The sequence below is a fragment of the Mixophyes fleayi genome, chromosome 11, assembly GCF_038048845.1.
Source record: "Mixophyes fleayi isolate aMixFle1 chromosome 11, aMixFle1.hap1, whole genome shotgun sequence".
In the NCBI taxonomy this organism is placed as follows: domain Eukaryota; kingdom Metazoa; phylum Chordata; class Amphibia; order Anura; family Limnodynastidae; genus Mixophyes; species Mixophyes fleayi.
Window position 1 is genome coordinate 74,015,014 of NC_134412.1, and position 8,228 is coordinate 74,023,241.

The window sequence follows — 8,228 nt, forward strand, 5'->3', positions numbered from 1 at the left end:
TTCCTCCCACACTCCAAAAACATACTGGTAGGTTAATTGGCTGCTATCAAAATTGACCCTAGTCTGTCCTTCGCTGTCTGTGTCTGTGTGTGAGTGTTTGTCTATATTAGGGATTTAGACTGTAAGCTCCAATGGGGCAGGGACTGATGTGAGTGAGTTCTCTGTACAGCGCTGCGGAATTAGTGGCGCTATATAAATAAATGATGATGATGATGATTTTGTTAAACAGTTTGTCTCGGTATGGAAAACATGGAGAACCTTCCATAAAAACCACAACTGCGCAGTAAAATAAAACACTAGCTGTAGAAACCAAAATCAAACTTCTCATAATCTAAGTAGACCTATCAAGTCCACAATGTATGTACAAAACAAAGGTTTTAGATAAAAAAAAATGGCTGACTTTATGTCAAGAGAGAAAGCATGTGAATCTCTGATTGGATGGGGAATTGATGGGTAGAGTGCAGGAACACTAAAAAATATTAAATGCAACAGAGCTTTGTGCTAGATATGTTGGTAAAAGCCAATATGGTTTTTCAAGGCAGTGGCAGTGCCGAGAAAGACCGACCCAATCAGAGGAAGATAAAAAAAAAAAAGCATATATATCTGGTATAAAAGCGATTAAAACACCCAATAAAACATATCAAAATGCAAAAAAAGAAAAGACTGCACAGCCCATAGAAAAGGGTGACAAGATACATTTATGAAAAGGAAAAAAAAAAAATCAAAAGGGGGGATTGTAAGGCTGAAAACTGTAGCAGATGGATATGTTGAAGGAGACAAAGAAATTGCAGATTGCCTAAATATAGGAAATATAAATATATACCATATTGTACACAGTAGACAAAAATATACTTACTAGAAGAGGTGTTACATGAACTCTCAAAATTAAAGAGATAAGTTATTGTGTCCAGATGGTATACATCAAAATGTATTAAACGAATTAAGAGCAGCGCTTGCAGCACCATTAACCAATCTTTTTAACCAATCGCTGCTGACAGGTGTAATTTTAGGTGACTGAAGATTAGCAAATGTAGTTCTGTGACTGGATCACTTATAAATAACTTATGGTATAAATGTATTTAAAGGATATAGAGCAGGGCGCTTATTTATATAATTGCAAATGTACTTATTTTTGATATTGTATGTATTTTGATAAAGAAAATATCTTTATTTCTGAGACCAGGGGAGGAAATTTGTTTTGTTTTAACTTTGCTGGAGGAAATGCATTATTTCCTACGTATATATCTGATAAAATAAGCATTTGTTGAGGTAGTCTTTTGTGTATTTTGGTGTAGAGAAATTACTTGTTTGGGATTTTGTAACAGTTCTTTGGGAATTCTCAAGTGGAGGAAATGTGTATTCTGCAACTGCTGAAGAAAGGACCCATGTCAATATCATGTTAATTAGACCTTTTGATGTGTGACGTCCAAGCACACCTGGAGGCACAGGAAGGTTTAATTAGACGTGCTGTTAGGTTTCCTCTGTGTTTAAAACAAGATGCAGGAAATCACAGCAAGTTTTAGGATATCTCAGATAAGTGTAAATATTGTTAGCGTTGCATTGCATGTAAATCCATGTCTGGGTAAACATATTGTGTCCGGATACTAAAAATAAATCAGACCTGTCCCCTCGAGGCTACAAAAAATATACCCACAGACCAGTGCTGACTGCTGGAGAAACTGTGGACAAACAGGAACATTTATGCACATGTGGTGGGACTGTCCCGGTATACGACCATTCTGGACAGCAGTCCTTGCGCTAGCTTCAACAATTTTAGATACTCATATCCCACCTGACCCTAAGCATATTCTGCTACCGCTGCCCCTCCCAGACCTCACCAAACCTGCTCACAAGCTACTTAGGCACATTGTCAGTGCTGCCACGTGTCAGATAGCGGCCTCTTGGAAAAACTCCACACCGCCAACTCTCCAGATGGTCTGCAGTCGGATCTGGCATACTTATCAGATGGAACACATTACTAGCATACTGAGGGGCTCCTCCATCTCCTTCTATAAAGTCTGGTCTTCATGGGCCTTATATCATAATCAAGCTCCACTCCAGTTCTAGCGGAATCTGAATATGGAATGGTGCTTCTAAACAAGTCTACTTCTTCTTTATTTGATATGGGAATCCTCAAAAAAAAACAAAAAACTCAGACCTCAGGCGGCTGGCTTACCCTGTGAGGCTGTGTCCAAAACTGTATAAAAAAAAAAAAGCACTGTTTTGTATTGAAAATTTGTTCTTCTTGTTTCATCTGACCAGATCACTGGTATCTTCAACCAGGGTGAGCAAATAAACATCACTTGCTTCAAAGACCTGCTTGGAAACTTCTCTATCCATGTGACCTACAGATTAGACCCAACTCTAAGACGTTCCGAGCTGTTTCTGAGGTTTGGACCCAGCTTTCCGGTACCACCGCTCTGCCTGCTATCAGCAGCTCTGGCCAGTGAGATAGGCCAGGGGGGATCCATCTACAGCAACCCTGATCCATAGGAAGAGGTCAGGGGTACCAGCCCAGGTACACCAGTAACGGGGTACACTAGCAGCGTCAGTTACCCAGAAGAAACCCTGTACTGGATGCCGGTAAGGAGTCCAGTGGTGGCAGCATTTGTAACCCCCTCCTACTGCAGTTAGAGGGCGCATTTGGGATACCAAAAGGGAACCATGGCAAAGTAAGCCCAACCGGTTCCCAGCAACAGCAGACAGGGTGGCGGTCCATTATGTAACGGAGTTCCTCTAAATAAAATAGGCAGTAGGGAAGAATATGGGAAGAATGTGGCTTGTCTCACTTCAATAATAGGGAAATTAGTGGAATCCCTTAAAAAAAAAAATGTTGACTATTTAGCGTACAAATTGCAAGATCCAAGGCAGCATGGGTGTTCAGCTGGAAGATCATGTTAAACAATATACTGATAGATCAGGATAGGTGGATATAACACGGTGGAACAGTGGATAGCATTGCATTCTCACAGCACTTGGGTCGTGGGTTCAATTCCAAACAGGGTCCTATCTGTGTGGAGTTTGTATGTTCTCCTTGTGTTTGTTTGGATTTCCTCCGGGTGCTCCGGTTTCGTCCCACATTACAAAGACATAGTGATAGGTTAGTTGGCTTCGGACAAAATGAATCCTAATGTGTGTATCTGTGTAAATACCTGTTAATAGCTTGTTTAGATTTTAGCCATGCCACAGTATTTCAGAAACTGAAAATCCTAGGGTTTGACTTAAAGATGGATAAAGGTTTTGCTATAGGACAGTTGTAGTCCATGATGTTACTTCATTAATTACTTCAGGCAGCACAGTTAATAGACACAAGAACTGACATTTCTGTGTCAATTCAATTCCGTCAAATCTCAGCTACACTAGCAGTATCGGCCGTCACAGGTGACTCTCAGCAAGGACACTCGCACTACTCGGCTCGTAGTAGGGATGGGAATCGTTTGATGTTTCATCGGAAACATAGGCTAGATTTAGGTCATGCCATCTGTTCCATCCATACGCCCTGATCACACCTCAAACTTGCCCATTCACGCTCAATTCACCAGGGACAGACCTGAATTCACTAGAAACTGGGAATGTCTTGAAAAATCAAAGTAGCCATAGCTATTATATAATCTATATCGTGGCTGGATCACTTATAAATAACTTACTGTATAAATTTACTTTAATTAGTAGCGCAGTACGCCAATGTATATCATCACAAATGTACAGATTTTTGTATTGGAAATGTATTGATTTTTGAGGCTGTATGCCATGTTGGAGGAAATAGTTTTTGTAAGTTCTGAAGGCAGGCAATCCCATGTTAATCTCATGCAACTAGGCCTTTGCATTTGTGAGCGACCAAGACCTCTTTTAGCCTGAATGCACAGGAGGGGGTCATTTTATCCTGTCTTGTTAAAAACATACATGAACTACATGAATAATGCAACCCGCAAGTAATTTAGGAAATTACAGATTGATGTTAATTTTGTTAACTAAATTGCATTAAATCCAGGATTAGAAAATATATTACATCCCGATGGTAAACACTGAATATAATATCTCAGAGTTTGTGGTGCCAGCTAGGATCAGGGGGCTGAGTTACCCACTGCCAACATGTGTGTCTAAAATCATTAAATAAGGAGCTCTGTTTGACCATGTAAAATAGTAGTATTCCATCTGTAACTTCTGGAGATAACTAGTACCTCAAACTAGTGTGTAATTGTCCTTTTTAGCTAGTCAGTGAGCGCAGAGGTATTTTCCATTGTCCTATTGTATATCTAGGGAGGGATCCCTAGTCCTGTTGCTGCTCCTGCAATCCATAGAAGGTGAGCGCTTGGTCCTCCTCTTTTCTTATAATTGTCCTTTTTAGGACTTCTTGAGCTAATAAACATCACTGCTTAAGGATCCTGCTTTGATGTCTACTTACTTGCTAGAATTCCTGTGACCTACAGATTAGACCCATCTAATCATTTACCCAGCTGTAACGAGGTTGGGACCCAGCATCTAGTACCAACGCTCTGCCCACTACCTTGCAGCTCTGGCCAGTGCGATACGTCAGGAGGAACCATCCACAGAAACCCTGGTCTGAAGGAAGCGGTCATGGGTACCAGCCCAAGCACCCAGCAAGGGGGTGCACTAACAGCAACAGTTACCCAGAAGGATGCAGTTCTAGGCGCTGGTGAAGGAGCCTAGTGGTGGCAGCAAAGCCCCTCCTACTGCGTTTAGAGGGGCGCATTTGGGATAAAGAAAGGGGACACTGGCAAGGTAAGCTCAGCCGGTCCCCAGAAATGCAACTGGGTGGCATAGGAGGTTCACCTTGTCGCATATATATTTTAGCAATGGTTTTAAACACATATGCAGTGAGAATCAAATACATGTTGCTCTGTCAAACCTTGCAACATATGCTACAGTCCTCATCACTATGTGCTGGTCTGGGGCCCCCACTAAAACTGTTGTAGGGGCCTAGAAAACTGTAGTTGATGAAAATCAGTAAAGCAAAAGTGGATATTATTAGCTAGTATTGTTTTTACAATGCAGTTTCATGCAATAGCACTTTGTGACAGATTGCTTATTACACCTTAGGAATGTGGTTTCTTTAAACTGGCAATCTGCTTTTCTGCACAAATGTACCCCTGACACTCTACAACCCTCGTCCTCCTGTGTACAGCGCTGTCAAAGCAAACAGACAAAGACAATCTAATTGTATACAACGCAGCACGACTATGACAATGCAAGAACAAAAAGAGAGCCAGGAGATGCATTATACTCAAAGATAACACAAACTCCTGGGAGGAAGCCAGTGGGGAGGAAGAACACATGTCCACAGTCATGTAATGACTGCAGCTTGTCAGAGAATAGCAATCTACCAGGGATCTCGTCTTCCAGATTACAAGCAAATGCCAACATGGACAATGAAAAACGGAGCAGCAAAAAATAACTTTAAGAGACATGGGCTGTTCGATAACAAGGTCAGGGTAATATGTCAACCTGTTAGGGAGGTTATAGAGTCACAGTTATGTCAAAAGTGCTTGTAAAAGTGTCTGTTGTATTGAATTCAATTATTGACTCATTCTTGTCATCCGTGGATCAGTCACTTCCATTTAGAGTTAAATCAGTGGCTTTAACCATTACATAAGGATTTATTAAATGGGAGGAGCCCAACTGTAATACGGATAAAACCATACATACCATTCTAGAGAAAATCAGCTGCAAAACGGAGGCCCTTCCTTCCCCTCAATTAGCTCTTAGCACAAAGAACTTATGACCCTCAAACTGCACCATGTCTGCAGAATGAAGAACCTCAATATGAGAAATCCACTGTTCTCTCTATTCCAGGATAATTTGCAGAATCAATTTCATTTCAATATATTTTATGATGCAAAAAAAAAAAAAAAAAACAACACATAGAAACTCTTGTAAAATATTTATATCTCTTCCAAAATACACATTTGTTAGGCCATCCTTATTTATAAACAGACAGAATGTCTCTTCCCTTATACAACTAATACCAGGAAGGCAGAAATTAACACTTGTAACCCTAAGGAATACTTGGAAAGTCTAACAACAACAGTACTCTATATAGCTCTCATAATACATGGCCAGCTTCATACATGCTTTTAAAGTAGAAAAATGTTATTACGTTGCAACAAGTCTACTATAATTGTCCATTTAATTAGCTGACCCACTGGTTGAATCACACTTCCTGCACTAAGGTGTAACCTTATTAACTCTTGTTTAACTCACAGCCAGGACCACTAAAATACAAGTTAAAGCAATAAAGCATCTTGTAACATTCACAAATATAAGTGTAAATGTTCCCGTAATGGGATAGTACCTGATGCACTTGACATTGAAGTTACATGCTCCTTAAAGTTTTGCTAATTGTTTAAAATAATTGGAAGACTGTAAACACTAATTACAGTCTCAGAACCATTATTTCAGAATTGTCTCTTACTCTTCTACTACCTCAGCAGGTTATCAATCACCAACCCCAGCCCACTGGCAGTATTGCAACATTTTTCTTATAAATTTTATTGCATTACAACCAGGTTCAGTAAACCTGTCATAACGGAGATGACAGGACCACCTAGACCAGTGGTAGGCAACCTGCGGCTCTCCAGGTGTTGTGAAACTACAAGTCCCAGCATGCTTTGTCAGTAGATAACCAGCAGATAGGTGGCAAGGCATGCTGGGATTTGTAGTTTCACAATACCTGGAGAGCCGCAGGTTGCCTACCCCTGACCTAGACCATTGCTGTGCAATATATGTGGAGAAACACCTGCTCAGAGTGTCCCTGGAAATTACATTAAGATGTGGAAGAAATGGAAATGTCCACCAGCAGAAGAGAAGATCTTTGATTGATTATACTCTTTAACAAGGGTTTTCTTTATTTTTACAGCTATGAAGATTTCCATTTAGAATTTTTACTGCAAACCGAGTTTTCCCTATCGCGCACAGGAACAAAACTTCCTCCACAACGACAACTTTGTCTCAGATACCTTTAGTTCTGATAAACTTCCGAACTTTTACCGTAGGTGTTTTATAGATGATACAAGTAGCTTAGCACTTTTGCACCTTTAATGTGAAGTTAAAAAATATCTAGCCTGTACTCTAAATATACTCCCTTTTATGCTTTATATCTTTACATCTTGCACATTTCTCTCTTTCCGCAGCCAACATTCCCCTGTGACCTCCCAAGGTTAGATTCAGTCTCGGACTAACCGTTAAATGGATGGACCCCTACGACACTTTTAATAAAAAAAAGAAAACATACGGGAAAGTGACTATTGCTCACTGAAAAAGCATTAAAACAAAAAAGATCCATATTGTAGATTGTCGTCAATATAAGATATATGGTCTACATAAAATATATTACTTTCATTCTATAGTGGGTCATTGTTACTGAATATACTGGGAAGCTCTGAAGACCACAGGGCAATACTAGTTGGAAACTAAGGGGTAAATGTATCAAGCTGAGAGTTTTCCGGCGGGTTTGAAAAGTGGAGATGTTGCCTATAGCAACCAATTAGATTCTAGCTGTCAATTTGTAGAATGTACTAAAATAAATGATAGCTAGAATCTGATTGGTTTTTCAAACACGCCGGAAAACTCTCAGCTTGATACATTTACCCCTAACTGGGTATGCCATCAACAAAGTGAGAAGAATTTAGGAATTGGAAACGGATGGATTTTTAAAATAAAAGTTTGGGACCGACAACATGTTTGAAGCGAATAACAACATGGCTGGAAACCACTTTGGAGGTGACATACGTCCTCTAGAATAAATATAAACCCAATTGTTTATTGGGGAATCTGGCCCCTCGCTCTCTCTGTAACATTACTTGGTATGCATCTCTCAGATTCCTTGCCTTCCACCCATCCATTTCTCTCCTGTAACTTTCATTAGCAAGGACTTGGCCAGATATTCGCTGCTATAAATAAAACATACGGACAAAATACATTTGCTTTGTTTCCAAATAACGGAGTGGTCTTGTGTCTAGGGGGCAACAGAGATGAAAGCTACTTTTTATTTCATTCTATCATCAGCAATGATGAAGTAACGGAGAAGTGATCATATTGTAAGTGTAGCTGAAGTAGGGAGGACTTGTATAGTCCTGTATATGAGCATTTAGACTATTCTGCTGTGTGACAGAACTAATTACGCTGCACACTGTTCTTTTTAATAGATGCAGCTAATTGAGGGAGGTGATGCTTAGGGCAGCAAAGGTTGCGTGCCTACAGGCTCTAAT